A 23,745-nucleotide genomic window follows, 5' to 3' on the forward strand; every position below is an offset into this window, starting at 1 on the left:
CAGATAAACTAATAAATAAAAGAGCTTGGCGCAACTAGAAAATTGTTTGTACCTGATTTATGTATACTATTGTATGATCCATAGTGTGTTTTTGGATGAATTGTGTTCATTTTGACCCAGACCATACAGGCTTTTAAATCGAACAGTGCATGAGGGTTAATGATTACAGGGTGGGGCATAATAATAAATAAAAATAATGATGTGCAAGGATAAATCATTTGCACTGCAATATTCTATAACAACAAGAATGGTCTTATTTCATGGTGACTTTAGTGGCCTTAAACTGGGGGTTAACTCAGGGCTAAGTGCAGTGTGAAGAAGAAGAGGAAGGCATCAGACAGAGAGATCCACTGTTCCCTAGACAGATTTATTTGCATTCTACCATGTATCTAAGCTTCATGCCTCCAGTCTGCTTCATAAGGTTACAAATGAGCCAATTAAGACAGCAAACAACTACACTGTATGAAACAGATAGCTGATACCTTATCTACATCAATCACTACCCCCTACATGGAGCACAGACATATGTGTGTGGCTAATGAGAGACGGATGTCGAGAAGAAAGATTTCTTGATAGAATGTGCATCCCCAAAAGACACACAAAAAGAAACACTTCGTCCCAGGCTTCAGTGTACAGGCAAGCATTTCTGAGTTTTACCAATGCATTCCTTTAACCGCCCATCAGTGTAAGTGTCCATTCTGCCTGTGGGATGTCATGTCCCCAAAAACACACACATTATGACACTGGTATGAGTCTGTGGTGGCTCATGCGTTCACCCTGTAACACCTCACACAGAATTTAATATGAGAAAAGCATTAGAGAAAGAGAATTCTCTGTTTGGAAAATGACGCAAAATGAAAGGAGTAACACAATACGTTAAAAAATCAGGCTATCACTTTAGACCATGAGACCTAACCAGAAGTGGTCACCTGAAACAGTACACTACCTAATTTACATCTAATTATTATGTAGCTTCTTAAATGCAGCTTCTGTGACTGATCAGATTTGAAAAGAAAGTTCTCCAATTTCATGACATTAGTGGGACGCATCAGCATCAATGTTCCAGTGCTGTCACATGCGTTTTCGACTACCTCTAGAAAGCATCATGTGATCCAGTCATGTTAATATTTCACCATATGCCAGAATTTAGTTCTAGCCACTTGTGATTTGAAATGGATGTTAGTATCAGGTGTAAATGGGGTCTAAGAATCTGACATATCTGAGGAACAAAGGGTTCCCATTGACTTCCATAATATTTTATTCCTACGATGTTCAACTGTCTGGTTACAAACATTCTTAAAAATATATATTTTGTGGTTTCAGCAGAAGAAATAAATGTATACAGGGTTTGAACAACGTGAGTGTGAGTAAATGATGACAGAATTTTTATTTTGTAATTTGTGGTAATAAACTTATGACAGGTGACTTTTTTTCCCCAATACCTCCCTTCATGTATTTACATTAAACAATAACTTTTTTTTTTAGCAGTCATACCATATATTTATTTTAATTGTGTTTTGTTTTTTTGTTTTTGTGTCAAAATAGTGATAATAGTTAGGTTTTTAATGATAATTGTCCCTCAAACAGATTATTATCATTTTGACAATAACAACAACAATGCATTATTAGTATTATTATATGAATTAAGAATTCATTTGGCACATCTAAAGTATTAATCATGGTATGACCACAAAATAATATAAGGAATAAATCAATAACATGATTAGCTAATTTGCTGCTTGCTCTCTCTCTCTCTTACCTGCTGACCTGTGCAGCTCGAGGTGAGCCAGTACCATTAGTTCATCATCTCTTTTTAATGCATGCAATTAATGCATAACACCTTCATTTAAATGAAAACTATTTAGATCATTAACTTCTTTAGCTAATTAACTGCTTCAGCTTCAGTCATTTATATGGCACATTTATTTGGTATACGTGACTAGTGTTTGCAATGCTAACAATTTGATCTTTTGTTGTCATCACATGATGCAGAACTTGAGGCTTATCAGTATTTGCCAAAGATGGAATGACAAGCATTTAAGTTAAGTACAGTTCCCAATATTTTTCTGCTAAAATTAAAAACAGTGAAACTATTATTTAATCAAAAACAATAGCCAAACTCATCTCTCACAGCCCAGTGTGTCTTGCATTAATTCTGGTTGTTTTAGACAGAAATAGAATATTAAATGCAACCATAAAGCATCATATGATACATATTTATGACATTTGTTCTCGGGCCTGAGGTCAGTTGTCTTAAGAACCATCCAACCTTTTCTCTTTCACCTTGGTAAAGGTGATGTGTCATGCCTCACATGACCTTTGCTTCAGTCGGTCAGACTTCTAATCACTCTCACCATAGTTACCACACACCTACTTCCCAAATAACTTTACAACTGCCTTTCGAGACTTTTGTATTTGTAAACTGCATTTCGTATCCCCGTCCTTTGAATCCACTTGGGTCGCTCGCCAGTTATGGCTATTTTTGCCATTTCTGGATTTCGCTCAATCTCAAGATTATCCCCACACTCTGCTCTGCCTGATCCTTTCAGCCAGGAGGAAGAAAGATAACATCCACCTTTCCACAATTTTTACTATGCAACAAAAACACATAAAATATTTAGTACCAGGAACTCAGTTAACCAAGATACTGAACATCTGCGGCAATCCATCATACACCATACATCATCCTGTATGTGTTGCAACATCAGATGTCAAGGTCTTAAGAGGAAGAGGCAGCTAATCTTATTTGTTTATGAGTGGGTCTCCTACATCATAGACTCATCAGCATGATGTTTTCTTTGGATGACTCATCATGATCCACATGAAGATGAGGTGAAACACTGAATTATGCGTGATTGGATTCTGTTTATTGAAATGAATATTAAAAGTTGAGTTGTCTGAAGAGCAGAATTAACACACACGATTTATATTATCAGCTCATTAGTTCAGGCGCAGTGAAACACCTGAACTAAGGCCCGGTTTACACCTGGTATTAAGATGTGTTTTGGTTGATTGAAGTGGATGATGCTAAACAACAGATGGGGTCTAAAATATTTTGAGCTTGTCCACTTTCGACCACGTCCAAGTGTAGTCGTAAAAGCATTCAACCAGATTGCTCTCGTAGTGTAAACGCTCATGTGGTTGAATGTGTTCCAACAGCCATTAAAGACCATCTACTCTCCGCCTAACTGACCTAACAAGTCAACAACGAGTTTATATCGTGCAATTCTGACAAATAAAGTAGAATTGTGAGATGTAAATTCGCAATTGCAAGAAAAAAAGTCAAGATTATGAGATAAAAAGTTTCAATTACCTTCCTTTTTATTAAGTGGTGGACAAGCTTCCATAGTTTCCACTGTAGGCTACTTTTCCCTCAAATGCATGCAGCCTTGGTGAGAGACTTCTTTCAAAAACATTTCAAAAATCTTACCGACCAAACTTTTGAACGGTAGTGTATAGTTTTAATAATTCACCAAGTTCTATTTTTACAGGATCCTTAAGGATACACTGTAGTTTTTGATCAATGTACACATTTCACATCTAAAGTTGCGTACCATCCAGAAGCTGTTTGAAATCAACCTGAATTTCACCTTCAACGATCACCAACCAAATTCTGCTGGACTAGTAGAACCATAATGTTTCTGAAGTTAATACCGTAGTACTTCACAGCACATGCTTTTATTCATAATTTACTTGGTTGGTATAATTATCTGAGGTGCCAGCAGTCAATAACCACAACAAATATAAAATAAGGCACTGCACTTTGATAATTAAGATTACAAATACAACTGTAAAGCCATAACAATTGGAGTACACCAATTTAACATTAACTTCTGAGTGCACACACATACGCACACACACATTCAATGATGTATTACAGTGTAACATACACATAAATGCATTCTTGCAGTGCAACAATGTGGAACATTTCTGAAAAGGTTCAATTACACATAATGTATGAAACTAATCTAAATATACTGGCTTTCTTTCATTACAATGGCACAATGAGTATGAGCTGAGAAAATGGGCACAAAAATGTAATTCACAGACCATGTTTGACAAGTTCAATAATTCTTGACCAAACTCTTTCATGTATTAACAGCTTTATTATTACTTTTTTTTTCAGAATGCACTACCGAAATTGCAAAACTAACACAATTCAGACAATAAAAAGTTACATAAGTATGTGTAAGCGGGTTCATATAATTGCAGTCTGGCTGATATCATCTTAATAATTTGTGTTGTTGATACTATAGATGTTTGAAATTTTAAAAAAGAACTTAAAGGTGCTATATGTATTTTTTAGCGGCCTCTATGTGTGATGTTTCAGATTGCAACCTTTTTTTACAAGAGCGCTTGTGCTCTTGCGTGTGCTCGAACACAAGAGCGAGCACTCGCGGTACACGGCCACACTGAGACTTTCAACACACCGGAGAAAGCATCACACAACATGCTGGAAACTCCCACTGATAGGCTCCCACTGATAGGCCCATTAATAGGCTGCTTTTATCAGCTTGATGTTTAATTAATGCTTCATGCTTATTTCAGTGTAACAGTAAGATCGTAGGATGTAACATTACTGTACTGAACGTGTCTGGAAATGTGTATTATAATATGATAGTAGTGGGATGAGTGATATTAGACAGTAGATCTAATACATAAAATAAAAGTTACATCCTAAATCACCAACTTTTCTCATATATTTCTTTTCTCTAAGTCTCATATATGTTGTAGTTTACCTTGCTATTTCATTACAGTTTACCATTATTTCAGCATATCTGAAAACTTGTAATTTATCTCAATAAAAATAGCGGAGGTCTCTCCGTAATTCAAACGCTCTGCCGACGTTGATCCGTGTTTTCATCATGAATCCGTTGATTCATGTTTTCAAGTCGATGCGATTCACGTTTTGCCCGACGAACTTCAGCAGATACTGAGATTTTTGTTTTCGTTTTGTTTTTTATATTCATGTGGAGTTTGTGTTTGAGTGTGTGTTGTGCTGGAGGCAAGTCGTTTTTTGGTGTTATCAGATTACATGTTGTTCGCTGCAGTGCCGTCGCATGATTGACTGTATAAAAGGAGAGAAGCTTGGGAGCGTGCATGCATGTCACATCCGATGGCTTTTGCAGAAAATCCGACCCAGAGACTTCACATAGAAATAGGAATACTGGCCTTCAGAAGTAATATCAAAACCCGACAAGTGGATCAATATAATGTGTGATTACAACCCTTTCACACACAGGCATTAAAAAAAAGTTACATTTAGCACCTTTAAGTATAAAATGGCAAGAAGGATTGTGAGTGAGTGTGTGAGTGAGTGAGTGTGTGTGTGTGTGTGTGTGTGTGTGTGTGTGTGTGTGTGTCACATGGAGCATACAGTGATGGATCAGCAATTTTCCAAATTGTTCCTCGTATATTAGGAGACTCATAGGCTTATTGCTCATGGTTTAAACATGTCAACATCAAACAGCTACACAGTGTAATGCTTTGAATTTATAACAACATTTCAAAGTAACAGCTACTCGCTTTCAGATTACCTGAGGAGGCCTGGTTGCTGGATTATTTTCCTTTTTGTACCATAAACTAAGATACATTTACAAACCAGACCACTACAGCAATAAGTGTATAATTGATTGATAGATTAGTGGGTAACACATTACTTGAAGGGATGTGCATACGACTGACATGACACCTTCATAACCATGACATGACATATGTCTTGAATATGAAATAGGGTTTATGCATGTTTATTACAACTGTCATATGAGTGTCTTTTTTACTCAATAATGACATTCTGAATGCAAATATGACATTGTTTAAGATGTATTTGTTATGACATCTTAACATAAACCAATACATCATAACCAGTCAGTGTCTTTATCATGACAACTTGATATAAATTAAGTTAAACTGTCATGTGGTTGGCTTTGACATTGGCTGTCATGAGGCCATTATAACTGTGTCATGAATATTTTTCCTGACATTAACTACAGTGGTACACATTGAATTTGTCATTAAAAAGTCAATGTCAAGCCTAACCACTTGACAGTTTAATGTTTCTTAAGTTGTATAATTAATCTGCTATGTCGTGTTTATGACAGGTTGTGTTGTCTTAGTAATGTCAAGTTTTCATGACAAAGAAACTGACAGGTTATGATGTATTGGTATGGCAAGGTGTCATAACAAAGACATCTCAAACAATGTCATATTTCCATTAAAAATGTCATAACTGAGCGAATGACACTTAATGACAGTTGTCACAAACATGCATAAAACTTCATATTCACATATGTCATGTCATGATAATGAACCACACCCTGACAGATTGACCGACCCTAAGTATGAAGATCACTCTGGATCACCTAACTCCAATTAATCGCCTGATTCATTGTTTTCAAGATGGCGGCTCCATTGAGGAATATGTCGCCAGCTTCCTGGAGCTTTCCGTTGGGGTAAGCTGGACAGATGAAGTCCTGAAGACAGTTTTTTGGGGCGGTCTTGATGATCATCTGTATCAGCGAGCTCCAGCGGCGGCTGTTCCTGGATCGTTCTCCCAGTACCTGGACCATGTGCTGTGGTTGAGCGGCTCAGCCTTCACTGTTGGTGAGGCTGATGACATCGCCGCTCAACCACCATCTCCAGCCATGATCATCAGCCTCGCCGAGCCCGAGCTCTCCTCTTCGCTGGTTCCGTCCAGCCCTCCCGAGCCGAGCTCTCCTCTTCGCTGGTTCCGTCCAGCCCTTTCTGAGCCTGAACTCCCCTCATCGCTGGTTCTGTCCAGCCCTCCTGAGCCTGAACTCCCCTCATCGCTGGTTCCGTCCAGCCCCGCCGAGCTTGAATCCTCATCATCGCTGGTTCCGTCCAGCCCCACAGAGATAGTCCAGACCGTCCAGCCAGAGACCGTCCAGACCGTCCAGCCAGAGACCGTCCAGACCGTCCAGCCAGAGACCGTCCAGCCTGCACCAGAGACCAGGATCCCGTCCAGCCTCCCTCTCCCGCCTCCTCTCATCTGTCCTCCATCTGCTCTCCTGCCCTTCAGCTCCCCGAAACCAGCCTGGTCAGTGGATCCCAAGTTTTCGCCTCCCGCCTCCTCCACATGGACACTTCCTCGGCCCCCGGTCCCATTGGCTCCCCCGTGGCTCTTACCTCCCTCAGCTCCTCCATGGTCCCTCAGTCCACCAGCTCGGCCAGGCTCCCTCGTCCCTCTGGATTCCCTTCGCTCCCTCGTCATCCTCACTTCACCTATGGACTTCCTTCCTCTGGCTCCGCCCCGTTATGTCACCCCTCCGGTTCAGTTGGACTCCTCACTCCCTTCAGTCACCCGTCAGCCCTCACTCCCTCTGTCCTCACCGTGTCCCTCGGTGCCCCTGTCGTCACCTTGGTCACCTGAGCCTGTGTTCTCACCATGGTCCCTCATCATCATCACCCCGTGTCGTCAGTCCCTTAGCTTCACCCTGGTCTCCTCTCTCACTTGCTCCGCCCCTGTCAGTCGGCCCCCTGGTGTTGTCAGCCCCGTCTCCTTCGGCTCCACCAGGAGTCCTCCCTCCATTTGCTCCGCCCCGGTCTCGCCCTCAGCCTGCTCCGCCCCGGTCTCGCCCTCAGCCTGCTCCGCCCCGGCCACGACCCGCTCAGCCCTCAGATCGTCCCCCCTCCTTCCTCTGTTCTGCGGCGTGAGGTCACGCCTACCGGGAGGGGGGAGTTCTGTCACAGTCCTTCGTCTGCGCCAGTCTGTCTTGTCATCAGCACTACACTTCCCAGGATCCTCTTGTCTCCACACCTGAACTCACTCCCTCATCTGTTTCACCTGTTTGCACCTCATTAGTCCTGATTCCTCTGTGTATTTAGTTCTCCCTCCTTCAGTCTGTCTTTGTCGGTCAATGTTTGATGTTAGCCTGTGTGGTGCCCGTATTCCTGTCTTCCAGCCTGTATTTTGTATATTAAAAGTAATCTTTACCGATATTCCGGACTCCTCGTTCCTCTGCCTGAACCACACCCTGACAACAACATTGTCTGAAAAGTGAGAAATTGTCTTACTCCGAACATGGTCATAATGCATCACTAATTGCTCAAGTGTTGCCTAGTCACCCAGTAGGAACTAGGCTAGGTCTACTAGTGACCTGAATCATTATTTTAAAGTAAAAACAATTTCCATGAGGCGTACAATACACTTACACTAGATTTATATCGGTCTAAATATACTAGTCTAAATATCGGATGCAATTTTGCTTACATATTTTTCCCCTCAAAATGCAATACAGAAAAACAAAGATATTGATTAAGAAAATACTTTATGCAGTGTAATATCTCTCTTATCAGCACTGTTTATCCTGTATCCTCTATTTTCTAGTTTTTAGTGCTTTTAAGCACTAAAGTATAATCTATGGAAACTTTTGTGTGTGCACAATCTTTTATGATTGAATGTATGCAGTTCTGTGCATGAGGCCCTGGGTCTGAAGGCTATGAAGTCTGAAGGTTACAAATCTAACTAAAATATTTCAGCTTTAAAACATCATTGAAATAAGCATGTGTAAAAAAAGCAGATAAGCAAAATGTCAGTTTCCATATGCTGTGTATTTGGTATTGTACTTTTCTTTGAGATGCAACGTGAAAGCAATACTGGAACATTTATACACAAAATGATCAAAATATTAATCTCCTTATCTTTGTATTGGTTACTTTCCCTCAATGAAATAGTAAATTCAGAGAAAGGGACGTACTGTATGCACCCTTGTGGCTTGGCAAATTGTTTCAAACATTGGCTACTCACGTAATTCCAATTTTCAACCTCACTGGGGCCAAATCCTCAGCTGTTATCCATACGACTGTGGTTTTGAGCCAGGATAGCCATATTTAAAGAGCACCTTTATCACACCTCTTCAAGCACCACAGGACTGAAATCACTCGGTATGAGCTTTAGTTGAAGACCCCTCTCAGGAAACATAACAGCGGTCTAATGTGCCATTACGTCAGCATCATGAATAATTGATAGGTCAGGGTTGAATAATGCACACCCTTTGTCAACATCAATGTTCCCTGATGGACAACCACAAAATGACACCTCACAATGTTGTTCTAGTATCTTGCTCTGTAGCATCCTCCTACAGTATTACAGTGTGTATATGTATATATTATATATTTTATATATACTATATATGCTTAACCTTGGTTTTTTGGAAAAAACATTCCTGTAAATGATAAATAATAATGATAATTTTTTTTTTGCAAGTTTTATGACACTTTTAAAATGAAACAAATGTGGTATTCAGTTTTAAACAGATGAAGAACGCGAATGTTTTATTTCGTCGGTTGTTGTACATATTGCTGTAATTAAATCTGGTGGTTGATCATAAAATATTGATTACCAGAAAATAATATTTGAAAACCGCCAAACCAGCAAAAGCAAATGCATTGGCCATTATAGCTTGTTTCTACAAGTTTTGGAGCTCTTTTATAGTGACTCCTGTTACATAGGACTCTTACCCAAGCAATCTTAATGTCAGAAAGGTAATACATTCTGGATGGAGCTCGTTATGTGATGCAAACATTTATCACAAACAAACTAATAATTAACAAATTAGTAACAAAATTAACCATTGGCCATTATACTAATTTAAACTTACTACAGTAATTAGTAATGAAACAAATCTAAAATATTGATGACGCATCCTGCACTACACGCCTTTTTGTCCAATCAGATCCACAATAGAATGAGAATGTCCCACCCCCTAATACCACCTGCAACCAAGAATTGAGCAAATTAGAGTTTACAGATGTGATTTTTATTGCCTATCTCGTCATGATACCCTGCTCAAACCTACGGTTTCAAAAGGAAATATTGAGAAAAAAAGAAAAAGAAAAAAATAGTGCACTCAAGCCATAAATATGGACCCTTACAATGTGTCTAGCAGCTTTTTAAAAATGCGCACATCAAACATGTGGGAATGAAAAGAACAGTTTCAAAGAGCACAGGAACCTTTGAGGTGAGGTTTTTAGGGGGCATTAAAATGACATTTGTGTAATCTTGGCCAGGCACTTGATAGAAGAGTGAAATTGAGAGCGGCTTTGCACGGAGGCGCAGAGGGACAGCTTTCAAAGACACACGGTGAACCATTGGAATTATTGGCTCCCCATGCACATGTGGCTACAGTCAGAGATAAAATACTCACTGCCTCCTCATCTGGAAATGGTGCTTCATTATCAGCAGAGGGGAAACGGTCTCTTCAATGGACACACACACTTCTTGTTGTTTGCAAACCCTCACAGATTCCACACGGCAAACTGAAGAGAGAAAAAGAGAGAAACGGGGACTGTGAGAGAGATAGAAACAAGCAGATGAAATGACTAAACATCCATGCTTGTTTGTATTTTTTATTTTTTTCACTCATGCACTGTCAGGGGAAAACACTGTTCACTGAAAGCATTTCAAAGCTAACATTGCTATATAATGTGGCAAGGATGTAATGTGTCCCGCTTCTAGATCCAAAGAACAAAAACTTTCTCCCACACGCAAGGTAATCAGCCTGTGAAAGGTTCCGGGCTGGAAAAGAAAGACAGCAAGAGGGAAAAATAAGCATGGGTTTAATTGGCTATGAATATTTTCAAGATATCGGTTTGGAAAATGTGTGATGGGCTAAAGCTGAAACCATGCAAGGCAGTCTACTCTAGAGGGAACCTCATGCTCACTGTTTACCTTCATTACAGTGTTGGCATTGAGACCAGATTCTGAGGTTTACACTCATCGTTTTGATTGGTTTCGAGCAATGTACAAAAGGCTCAGCAATATGAGAAGTAGCCTACAATGGTTCACATTTTATCAGTAAAGAGATGATGACAGAGGACAAAGATGATGAGAAGAGAAAAAAATATAGCCTTAGCCCTACTATAATCTGCTGGGCATTTCTGGTACATTTTTGGAAATTAATATGCTATAAATACTACATCAAAGGTGAAGATATGTAAAAATATATTCTCTTAACCCAATTTAGTGTTCATTGACTACTATTAGTTTGACATACATGGTTTTATCTCTCCCAAAAGTGTAAACACAAACACACATACACTCACCTAAAGGATTATTAGGAACACCATACTAATACTGTTTGACCCCCTTTCACCTTCAGAACTGCCTTAATTCTATGTGGCATTGATTCAACAAGGTGCTGAAAGCATTCTTTAGAAATGTTGGCCCATATTGATAGGATAGAATGTTGCAGTTGATGGAGATTTGTGGGATGCACATCCAGGGCAAGGAAGCTCATGTTCCACCACATCCCAAAGATGCTCTATTGGGTTGAGATCTGGTGGCTGTGGGGGCCATTTTAGTACAGTGAACTCATTGTCATGTTCAGGAAACCAATTTAAAATGATTCGAGCTTCGTGACATGGTGCATTATCCTGCTGGAAGTAGCCAACAGAGGATGGGTACATGGTGGCCATATAAGGATGGACATGGTCACAGTGGTAACAAGGCATGATCCATGTTCTCATTCCATTTACGCCAAATTCTGACTCTATCATTTGAATGTCTCAACAGAAATCGAGATTTTTCCAGTCTTCAACTGTCCAATTTTGTTGAGCTCTTGCAAATTGTAGCCTATTTTTCCTATTTGTAGTGGAGATGGGGACTTCTGATGTTGCAGCCCATACACCTCAAGGTTGTGTGTGTTGTGGCTTCACAAATGCTTTGCTGCATACCTCGTTTGTAATGAGTGGTTATTACAGTCAAAGTTGCTCTTCTATCAGCTTGAATCAGTCGGCCCATTCTCCTCTGACCTCTAGCATCAACAAGGCATTTTTGCCCACACGACTGCCGCATACTGGATGTTTTTCCCTTTACACGCCATTCTTTGTAAACCCTAGAAATGGTTGTGTGTGAAGCAGATTGTGAAATACTCAGACCGGCCCATCTGGCACCAACATTCATGCCAAGCTCAAAATTGCTTAAATCTCATTTCTTTCCCATTCAGACATTCAGTTTGGAGTTCAAGAGATTGTCTTGACCAGGACCACACCCCTAAATGCATTAAAGCAACTGCCATGTGATTGGTTGATTAGATAATTGAATTAATTAGAAATTAAACAGGTGCTCCTAAAAATCCTTTTAGTGAGTGTATATATCAAGAGAAGCCAGTTTATCCTGGTATATATATATTTTTTTGTAGATATGAAAAATCTGCTACCTTTAGCAATATAGCGGGTGACTTATGTATTTGATGTATATTATGATGTTAAGATGAAAGGTACGCATTTCTCAACTGACGTTTGACAAATTTGTACAATTTGTCTAAACCGCAGTGATGGGTAGTGGCGTAGTCAGCTGTAGGCCATTCATATGAATTCATACACATTAGCCACCTCGCATATGAATTGCCGTGAGATCGGATTGGATTTTTAGAACAGACTTTAGGTCCATTATACTCTAATCACAAATTTGTTCATTTAATGGGAAAATTGGGAAAATGGGAACATTCGTCCCTAATATCACAGACAAGTGCAAAAGGCGAGAAGTGAAGTACAACTTTTAACAGCTAAACTCCTCTCATTGATTTGTGAATGCAGCTGGAGCCAGAATAATTAGAACACAACTTCTCCATTGTTCCAAAAAGGCAACAGCAATCAGAGAATATAGGTCACCACAGACATTTCTGCTGCCACCAAGTTCACTCTAAATATGATTATAAACTCAAAACTCAAGGAAAACAATTAAGTATTCATGTGTTTGTGCGCATGTTTGTGTAGAAGCTGGCTCTGCTTTGAGATGTGAGTGTGTGTCTGTGCACAGGGCTTTGCAGCCAATTGAGGAAACACTTGTGTCCCCTTGAGTGTTTGTAAGAGCCAGTATTTTGCATCAATAATGTTGTATTAACATCTTATTCTTCTCGTTTTTCCTGATTATTTCTTTTTTAACAAAGGCCTTCTTTCCTCACACTTTGAGAAGTTGCAGACGTTGATAAAAGACAAACTGCTCCCTTTTGCATTCCTTGGTTCCCAAATCGCACACATCTGCTGATGATTTCTAATCTTTTACAGCCTCAGCTTTAAATACAGCTACCGATATATCCCTAATTCTATTTAGCCTATCAGCGGATCCGTTTGGGTAATGAGAAACAATAAATAGCACAGAACCACTTACCTAGTCTCAGTTTCATAAAGACATTGACATTTATCTGCCCCATTGGTAAACAAGACTTGAAATATGGATGTGCATTAAATACAGCTGACCTGTTCTATAAGTCATTGAGATGTGTATTTGTAATCAAGTTATGATTACAGAGGGAAATATTATAACAAAAGTGTTTTGTATCTGTAGTTTAGTCTTGTTTTTCAGTGAAAATATGTAATGTAATAAAGCAAACAAAATCATAAAAGGAATGTATTTACTGTTCTGCTTTAGGAATGACATAGATTTAGTGCTCCTCTTACATAAGAGAGAAAGAACTGAGAGAAATGGGAGGCCAAATAGACACCAAATGCCAGTGTCCTTCTGACTTCAGAGTATTTCCAATGTCCTTTCATCATTTACCCACAGCCAATGCAGAAATGGCACAGGTGCCCATACTAATGTAGTATTCACTCAAGGTGGGTTGCACACCTGCTCTCTGACCGCTGCTGCCGGGGAGAAGCGATCAGTTCGGGTCACCTGCCGCAGCGGCTCTGTATGCTAATGTGATCAATAGCTCTGCTCTGTTTCGACTCGTTTTCATTTCACAGAGCAGAGAGGAACTAATGAGTCACTGCAGGATTTTTAATTAGGGGTCAGCTAACCTATAGGGATTTCCCAGAAGGCTGAGCAGGGGGAAATGGGTGAAGTGCTGACTCTATTGCACAACACAATGAATCGTGTTCATGTTCAATATTCAGTATTATGAGAATACACTATATATAGTACATGGTGGGACTTGAACAACTAATTTTCAGTAAGTGTCTGCCGATGAAAATCGGAACACAGCTGGCCGGCAGCAAGTCAAAAGGATGTAGTTTTTACAGTATAATGTCTTGTCATAGTTGTATTGGTTTTCCAAGTAGAAACAGGAAAAGTTCAGGTCAAAACTCTTGCTAAAGATAAATGGTCCATCATACACTTTACTGGGGGTTGTTGGGGGTAACACATTACAAGTACAAGTTATGTAATCAGATAACTGGTAGAGTAACAAATTATTTTAAAATTTACAAAAAAAAGGTAAATATAAAGTAACTAAGTAACACCATTAGTAACGTTTTAGGGAGAAACCCAATACTGTAACACAGTAACTTTCCCCAACCCTGCCAGTAAATGCCAAATAATGTGAAAACCAATTTTAACAACATATTAAGATTTCTTTTAGTACTTATGCTGTTTTGGCATGCATTGGTTTTAACATTACTGTTAGTATCCTCTCTGAACTTGTCTTTCTGATTGATCATCCACTTTGTTGGGACAACCTAAATTAATTTGCTGGTTGCATTAAAGTATATGATACAACATATCACCTACATGCCAATGAATCATCGCCTCTCAAAAAAAGTGTTGGTTGCATTCAATCTTGCACGAGGATATTCCAAAGTTTCCTAAAAGTTCTCTAGTCAAAGAAAAGAAATCATTTAGATTTTTAATAAGAGAATTAGATTGGGGTTTAGTTCATCAGTCACTAATCACAGAATCAAGCTTCTAGTTCATGCTTAAGTACCACAATTCGACAATTGATGATCAGAGTCTCGATTTCTACTGGAATATTCAGATGGTAGGGTCAGAAATTGGCATAAAAAACACGAAAGCATGGATAGATCCTTATGTCAACAGTTTAGGCTGCTGCTGCTTGTGGTGTAATGCTGTGGGGAATATTTTATTGGCACATTTTGGGTGGTTTTTCTCCTACAGGTCCTTCATTAGCATTTCCACAGGCTTGGTACCAAATACACAGCCAACCATCATCCACTTCACCTTGTATAAATATATCAATAAAACATTATTATTATGCTAATGCAGAACCTGTAGGAGAAGAACCTTTCTGACATATGCAGCTCAAGTCATCTCCCATATCACCTCATGTATGACATTAAAGCAGATTTCTATTTAATGTGGGCCAGACAATCTCCTTGACCCACACTGGGGCTGCTATAGGCCATCTTTTATTATAAAAGTGAATGGCTCTAGTTGAATTACATATCACATTGCACAGGCAATAGATGGGAACTAGAGAGTTGGGGTGATGACACCGGGGTTGGGAACTGTTATTGTTCATCCGGGATGTGATATTTGATTCAACCTGCCCGTGACCTTATTAATCTTTCATCTTTCAGCAAAAGGTGGACTTTGTGGTAAAAGACAAACCAGTGTGGAAATTATTCATCACTACATTATAGGAGATAAAGGAGTCATTTAAGTATTTCTGGTACTAGAGATTCTTTCATTACTAGAAGAGAAGGTAATCTCCGCATCTCTATAATTTGAGAAAATGTAATAGTCAATGCTCAGATTGGATCAGGTGCACATTGTAAGCCAATCACATGATAACATTGACTTCAATTTTACAACAGTCAGTCACCATTGGTGAATACAATTAAAGAACCATAAATTGAAATAAACATGTTGCAAAAATTGTCCTTGATTTAATCAGCTGAACAGTTTTGAAAGCCAGAAATAGCTAAATCCAAAATGAATTTCAAGGCAAACATGTTGAAAATATTTTTCTTTTTTGATGAATAGAAAGATAAAAAAACAGCATTTATTTGCATGATCTTCTGTAACTTTGAATCAATTTAATTTGTCCTTCTTGTATAAAATAATTAATCTATATATATATAAAAAAAAACACTTACTCAAACTATCTACGTAATAAGTGTATAAAATGACGTAAACAAAACTATTCACAAGCCTAACTATAAAGGGTTGAATAATTTCCAAAATAAAAGGTCAAAGCATTTCACTGTAAATGAAACAAATTGTTAAAGGATGAAAAAGAGGCTGAGCACAGTGTTTATTCTGTTTCTCTCTGAAGACATGCATTATTGAAGTGTGAGGATACAGATGTAAATTGAAAAGGCAAAAGCTGTTTTTGCTTATACAGCTGGGGAATGTGCATATTTCGAGCACAGCACACACTCAGATGCAGATTTCTGCTCCACTGGCTAAAGATCTTACCGTGATGTAATATTATGAGTTTGAGAGAAGAAAGCATGTGAAGTACTTTGCATATATGAATGAGATGCATGAGTGTGTTTAGCCTGTGGACGCAGGTGTGTCCTGATTTAAATGTTCATGCTTGTGGATAGCAGTTCATTAGAGAAAATAGATTTAACTTTTCCTCTTTCGGTGTGTGTGTGTGTTGTCTGGTTTATGGGTGTGAGCTATCTACATTTCCCCTTGGGTTTATACCCCTTTGCTGAGTTTTTCGATGTGCTTTGGAGGGAAACGCGCTGCTCTTCCAAACCTGGGGAAAATGAATATTTAATGCACAACCAGTTTTATATTCCAAACTCCTCTCTCATTCTACCTTACACTTCACATTCAATTTCAGGTTTGCTGTCTCCTTCACACCATTACTGTCTCCTTTTCTCTCCCCGAGTTCTCATTAAACACCTCTTCATCGAACTGTGGACAGGAACAAGTCCAGACTGTCCTACACTGTCCCGTTCTGTGTCGATCTCACCTCTCACTCCATTTTCTCAGTCTGTGAATCTGAATTTCTTTCTCGTATCTCTCATGCTTTGTTTTGCCGTGCTCACTAAATTCCTAGAATCAGCCAAATCTCCAGTACAGCACAAACATAAACTACTGTATATCTCCCTACTTCACTGCTGGGTCAATCTACAGAACAGTGTTACTCATATATGTGTCTCTACATCATTTTATAGATATACAATGCATTACTATAACTTGCAAACAAGGAAAATGTAAGAATTGTGAGATAAAAAGTCTGCCTTACAAATCTGACAAGGTGCAACAAGAGTAATGCTACGTTCACACCGGACGCGAATCACGCGTCAAATTCGCGCCTGACGCGTCTAGTTTGACGCTTGACCACTAGTGTTAATTCGCGTGTCAAGAGCGAAACTGGCGCGCGTAAAGTTTGAAGCGAAATTTACGCGCGTCAGAATCAAAATCCGTTGGCGGCCATTGTTTTTATGTCGAACGAGCATTCATCAAGAGAGTTACCGCTCTGTATTTACTCTGGAGAGCAGAACAGCGGCGTGGGGATCATCGTCGCCGTATATTTGTGTCCACCGGACCCTTCGGAGCCGAACCGTTTGGCGAGTTTCACCATTTGCTCGCTCCAGGAGCTGCGCTGGATGACGGCCGCTGTCAGCGGTACTTCCGCCTGTCACGCGCCCAGTTTGATGACCTGTTGTCCCGCATCTGAGCGAGGATCACCCTCGCCCTCATCCATCTAATCTAGCTGTCATTTATTTTTGTTTTGATGATAAATAGAGCCAGCCTTCAAAAGTTATTAACCTGTCCTGTGATTTTTTTCTCTCTCTCACGTCCAGACACGAATTTATGCACATATGTTGATTGTCTTTACAACATAGCCTAATACTATTTCTAGATGAATGAATAAAAATGAACATGTCTCCTATATAGAAATAATGTTTTAAGTGATGAAACATTTGCTTGTTGTGCATAATCCCACCATGCATTTAGTCATATTAACAAAATAATTTATTGAAGCATCCAGACACTTCACCACGTGAGCAAGCAGCTAGGCTCCTGATTGGTTAACGCGGCGCGAATTCACGCCAAAGTTCAGATTTTTCAACTCGGGCGGCAGACGCGAATTCGCGTCAAACGCGTGAATGCACAACGCTCAATTCGCGGCATTCGCGCCAACTTGACGCGCGAATGAGGCGTATTCGCGTCTTCCGCGCCGCGCTCCACGCCTCATTCGCGCCGCAGGAATTTTTCACGCGCGTAAAGCGTCTTTGCATTGACTTAACATTGAAATCATTCGCGCCTGACGCCCTATTCGCGTCCGGTGTGAACGTAGCATAAGGCTGTGTGTCCACCAAAGCGGTTTTCCACGCGTCTGGTGTACTTTTTCAATTGCTTTCAATGGGAACTCCGCGTTTTTTAAACGCCACGAGCGTAACGAGGCGCTGAGCGTTTTGTTCACGCTGTAGCGGCGAGCGCCCAGCATTTTTTTAGTGGTCGCCGGGAATTGAAAAATTTCCAACTTTGGAAAATACGCAGCGCTCATCACTGTCACTTTTTACCAGCCGTCCAATCACAGTGCAGGAGGGGCGGGACTAACACCTCACCGACCAACTGTAACAACATTCTTTCTGTACAACGACCTCAACTGGCACAGCTAAACGAAAAAAAAAATGGATGAAAAATAAATGTTTAGTATGAAACAAATTATCTGTGAAATCAGTTAAACTGTGTTGCGGATATTCTGTATCATAGCAACGAAATGCCTCAACCGAAAAAAAACGCTGCGCTGCCAAAACGCTCTCAAGCGCTCACAGCTAGGCGTCTTCAGTAGAGCGTCTGGCATTTTCAGCTAGCTAAAAACACTTTGGTGGACACACGGCCTAATGGTGTGTTCACACCGAACGCGAATTTAGTTATTTGTGCGAGTAGATTACATACAAAGTCAATGCAAAGACGCGAATAGATGCATCATTCGAGCCGGGCGTTGTGAATGACGGGGATTGGGCGACGTGTTTGCCGCAAATGTCTTCTGCGCAAGTTGAAAAATTTGAACTTGAGCGAATGTTCAAGCGTCTAACTAGATGCGATAGACCCGTATTTGACGCTCTATTCGCGTTCGGTGTGAACAAACCATAAGGCCTAAAGCATTTTTCCACGCGCCTGGCATATGTTTTCAATTGTTTTCATTGGGAGTGCTGCGTTTTTTTAAATGTCATGAGTGTAACGAGGCGCTGAGCGTTTTTTTCACACTGAAGCCCCAAGCGCCCGACGTTTTCTTACTGGTCGCAGAGAGTTGAAAAATGTTCAACTTTGGATAAAACGCAGCGCTCGGTGTCACTTTTTACCCAGCCGTCCAATCACAGTGGAGGAGGGGTGGGGCTATTACCTCACCGGCCAACTGTCACAGCTAACCAAACAAAATGGATGAAAAATACATTTTTAGTATGAAACAAATTATCTGCCAAGTTGAAAATCAAAAAAAAAAAAAAAAACGAAAGTAAACTGTTCTGCGGATATTCTGTATCAATGCAACGAAACGTCTCAACAGAAAAAACGCTGTGCTGCCAAAACGCTCTCAAGCGTCCAAAGCTCAGCGTCTTCAGCAGAGCGTCTGCCGTTTTCAGCTGGCTAAAAACACTTTGGTGGACACACGGCCGAACTAATATTAAGAAAAAAAAGTCCTACAAGACATATTTTATGGCCATGACATAAACACACAAGGATGATTAACAGAAACCTGAAATTTTCCATCAAATTCATTGTGGCAGCTCTGAATACATCTCTCATTAGGCTTACCGCTTTGTCTGAATAAGACAGTGAAGCACTTCCAATTGAAATCATTCAAAGTGAAATTAAAATGACCCTTCAAGTACCAAAACAGAGGTGTAATGCCAAATTAACTCTTAAGAGTGGTTGTAAAGAAAGACACAGAGATGGGGAGTCTTTAGGGAGATAGGGAATGGATGTTTAGCCTCAAACTCATAGATGGCCCAATTATGTTGCAATTTTAGGCCACTTTGCTGAAGTCTGTAGAGCTCAGCCCTGACAAAGAGGCCCATTAATATGTATCAACATTCCTACCAGAGCTACTTTGATCTCAGGCACACGTGAGAGCAGATTTTCACAGAACGGCAATATTCAGGACCCATTCACATCACCCTTGTGTGCAAGAATGTGTTTTTGCGAGATGATAATCATGACCATGTGCTCATACTTCTCAAATATGCAGCACATTATGTGTGCATCCATAATAAAAGTTCACATTTTTACTACAATTTTCACAAACATACCATAGTTACACTATATGGCCCACAAGTATCCACCTCCACAACCGTGCATTTTACGTGCATGTTAAGGATTTTTCTTGAAATTTGGACTAACCAAACCTGTTAATTAGAAGTGAGGGTCTACACACATTTAGTCATAGTGTATTACAGGAATTGGACAATATCATGTACTCCCATTCCAAATATAGTGCAGATTAAGTTAGACTAATTAAATCATGCACTAATTCTTCAGGCCATTTGTCGTAACGCTTGCCGTTAGGGAGGGACCAAGGGAGGTGATAGGAAGGCCTAGGCGTATAGGTGTATTCTAACAAAGAAATGTGCTTTTAACTGCACAAACGCAATCACAGCTTAACTCCTAACTGAGTCCCTTCCTCCCCAAAGGCTGAGAAGGTCTGGCTTAAATAATTGATTGGATCATTGGAGGTCGGGCGTTGCAAACAAAATGGAGGCAGATTTGAATGGGATTCTCTGAGAGGCGGTGCACCGATAGCCGCACCCTCATTGGATCTGGCCACACCCTTTCGCCATTCCACGTGACCGAAATGGAGGAGAGGTCGTTTCGAGAGGGGAGGGAAGGGTATGTATTTGATTAAAGATTATATAGGTATATGATTTAAAAAAATATATATATAAAAAGAAGATTTGTTAAATTTGATTTCATGCCGACTTTAAGCTTACATGTAGTCATTTTATAGCTTTATCTATTGATTCTAACGTGTATTTATGTTACATTTATATATTTATTCAATTATAATAATAATTGATAAACTAAAATGGTACATGTGTGATCGTTTTATCATGAAAACTAAAAACCGAATTAGGGTATGTGCAGCTATCACCGAACATACACAACGTCTTCATTCCCTGTTGATGCACTCTTACCAAAACAACATAACGGATGACAAAAACAAAACAAATATTTACTGATTTGTTCTCCGGTGCTAGCTGTATACTGTCTGTAGTCCATTTGATTGATAAATAGTAGAAATAACACTGTACACTGTTTAATTCAACTATTTAGGCCAGGTTGTACTGGTTATCTGCATGCAGCGTTCTGCAACATTGCCATTAAAATCAATCAAGCTGTTGTTCCACGTGCATTGATAGCTGATAAAATATAGCCAGCCATTGCCAAACTGCTACAGACTGGGACTTGAGATTCATCAAGACAATGAATCTTACCTTGTCTTTTATTTCCTCACTTCCTACAAGTTAAGTCTACAATCTTCCTTGCTGTTTCAAGCTCAGATTCTTGGCAAACTTAAAACTGGATATCACACGTAAAAGTCATTTTACAATTGTTTTCCAAAAAGATAAGCTGTAATTAATGCATGTATTAATGTATTAATGCATGCTTATTTGTCATAAAATAACGCATTTGTTGTCAAATCTATGCAACCTGCCAATCAAAATCATGTCACATCCAAGAGGGCCAAATTGCGATCACTTTCTCGCCCCAGCTGAAGCGTGTTCCTTTTCCTGCTGCATTTTATTGTGGTTAAGATGATTGTGAAAAAAATGGTCTGGCAGAGTGAAATCTAAAGCAATCAAATCTTGAATTCAAAGAAACTGCCTTCAAAATGACCTCCCGGTGTGTTGCAATCATAAGCAGGCAATTTAAGCAACAAAGTAGCGATTTATAAATTTCACTTTTTCCACACTTAATACACCCAAGTTCCAGCAGCAAGCACATGGATAAACTCAGTATTTTTTCTTTTTCAAAAACCTAATTATCACAAAGATAAACATAATTTTCTGCACCCCAACCCAGTGGAAGATCAAATCTCGGACTCAAGACAAAATTCAGGCATCACAAAGCCAGAATTGCACATCAGCATAAAGACAGGAAATAAATGAATTCATTCATCATGTTCTCCACTTCTTCACAGACTGTGCAGGGAATTTGACACACTGCAAGCTATTAACAATGGCAATTCATCAGCGTTAGCTTTTAAATATTTGCTGAGATGTCCCATCAAATGTTACTGTAGGTGCTAGACTCTTTTGTGGCCTGACCTTGTGTGGGTGCGGTGGATGGTTTTTTGATGAATTGATTGGGTGGGCATTAGTGACAGACTATCGGAAATGTGACACTTGTGCTCAAAGCAGTAGCAAGCTTTGGCTTACAACATTGAGAGGGGTTAGTAGGTCACTGCAGAACAAGTGGAAAATCAGTGTCATAACAGTGCACTATGCAACAGGAAATACGGTTTAGATTGAGAGCCATTATCAAAAGCCAGTTGTGAACATACGTAGCTGACCCTGCTGAAAAGACCAGAAAGTATGAATTACTGGACAACGCTGGCTGGTCCTCTCTAGTACATGCTAGTTTGATGCTATAGTCTAGCTGGTGGACCACCATAACCAAACTGTTTCCCAGCAAAATAACTGGTCAACTAGCAATGTCTTTTAGTAAACTGGTTCACCAAGAAAGTCCATTTGGTTAAAAGGGATGGCTTAATCAAAAATGCTATTTCTCATAACTTACTCACCCATATAACCTGTGCCGTATAATGTTATTTCTTCTGTTTGAAACAAAATTAGATGATTGAATGACTATCCAGTCAGTTTAGAAGTTTGGAAGTACATTTTGAATCACTTTAATCCTTAATAATAAAGCACCCAAGGGTAACAGCACAAGCTACATGTGGCTCACTGATCATTTGCCAAGTGCTCCAATAGTTCTCTATGAAAAACAACACAACATTTAAGCAATGTGCGAATGCCACCTAGCACTCCAGTTCAGTAGGTGGCAGAAACATTCACTTCTTCAGCTGTTTCTACACACCAATATAAAATGTGACTGGAGTGAGTAAATATTGACAGTATTTTCATTGGGTTAACTATAGAGTGCTGCAGAGATGACAGCACTCTTTTTGTAGGCCAGTCTGGAAGTTAGGATCACAGTGGTCAAAACCTCAATTGGAATTGTCCACTGGCTTTTGAATTATCGCGAACAATATCTAACTCTAAAATGTCAATCAAGCAGACCAAACTGAGAGCCCTGTGATAAACAAAGGTTTAAGATACTTACACATTATTCCATTAAGATCATTTTCACAAATTAATACAACTTTGAAGTCTAAATACAATCGCCAGATAATAAAATTCGACTAAGACTATATGCGAACTACACTACAGTTGCTCGACTTTAATGTCACCACCACCAAGCTTCCAAAAACTCTTATAGTCTTCATAAAAAATGTTTTAAATTCCCCAGAAAAAGTGAGAGAATAGTTTGCAAGAATGCGGTTATAAACACAACAAGGCCATGAAAGTGGACTAGTAAGTAGATGTCTGTGTCCCCGACAATGTCTGTAGTCCATTTAGCAACCGCCTTTTTCAAGACACATTAAAAAATGACTAGTTGGGTTGTGGCAAGCAGGACGGGGCCGAGAACTATGGGAACAGAGCGAGGCCAGTGGCGCGAGTGCTTGTGAGCATCATCTGCCCATCACACCGGTCTCAAGTCTCACAGAGGAGCTACACAAGCTTAAAAGGAAGAGTAACAACAGTGCAAGACGAGAGAACAGGCCAGGACTTTTATTATGTTTATATGCAGTAGTTGTCGGTGAGGGTCTGCCACTTTACTTTAGTTTTGTTGGTTGTTTATGTGTGGATTAAAGTTTATGTTGAATGTTTGTCGGTTCCTTCCCGCCTCCTTCCCAGAACTATAACCTTTGTTACATTGGTGCCAAAACCCGGAAGGGTGCAGTCCTTTCCAGGATCGCCATTTGCTGACGTCATTAAATCACTCGCAGACCTGCATCATGAACATCATCAAGCGTTCCTGGATATGAGGGAAGAACAGGAGCAACGCTTCAG

General features: G+C 39.8%; 1 protein-coding gene across 1 annotated transcript in view; it reads right to left on the reverse strand.

Annotated features, from left to right (window-relative positions):
* dlgap3 (DLG associated protein 3) overlaps positions 1–23,745 on the reverse strand; it is a 169,112-nt gene that overhangs the window by 60,545 nt on the left and 84,822 nt on the right. Inside the window, exon 2 of the mRNA XM_039680683.2 lies at positions 10,167–10,278. The gene's annotated coding sequence lies outside the window, so the exon portion shown is untranslated. The remainder of the gene's footprint in view (positions 1–10,166; positions 10,279–23,745) is intronic.

Source organism: Pimephales promelas, chromosome 18, assembly GCF_988280905.1.
Source record: "Pimephales promelas chromosome 18, fPimPro1.hap1.1, whole genome shotgun sequence".
Taxonomy (NCBI): domain Eukaryota; kingdom Metazoa; phylum Chordata; class Actinopteri; order Cypriniformes; family Leuciscidae; genus Pimephales; species Pimephales promelas.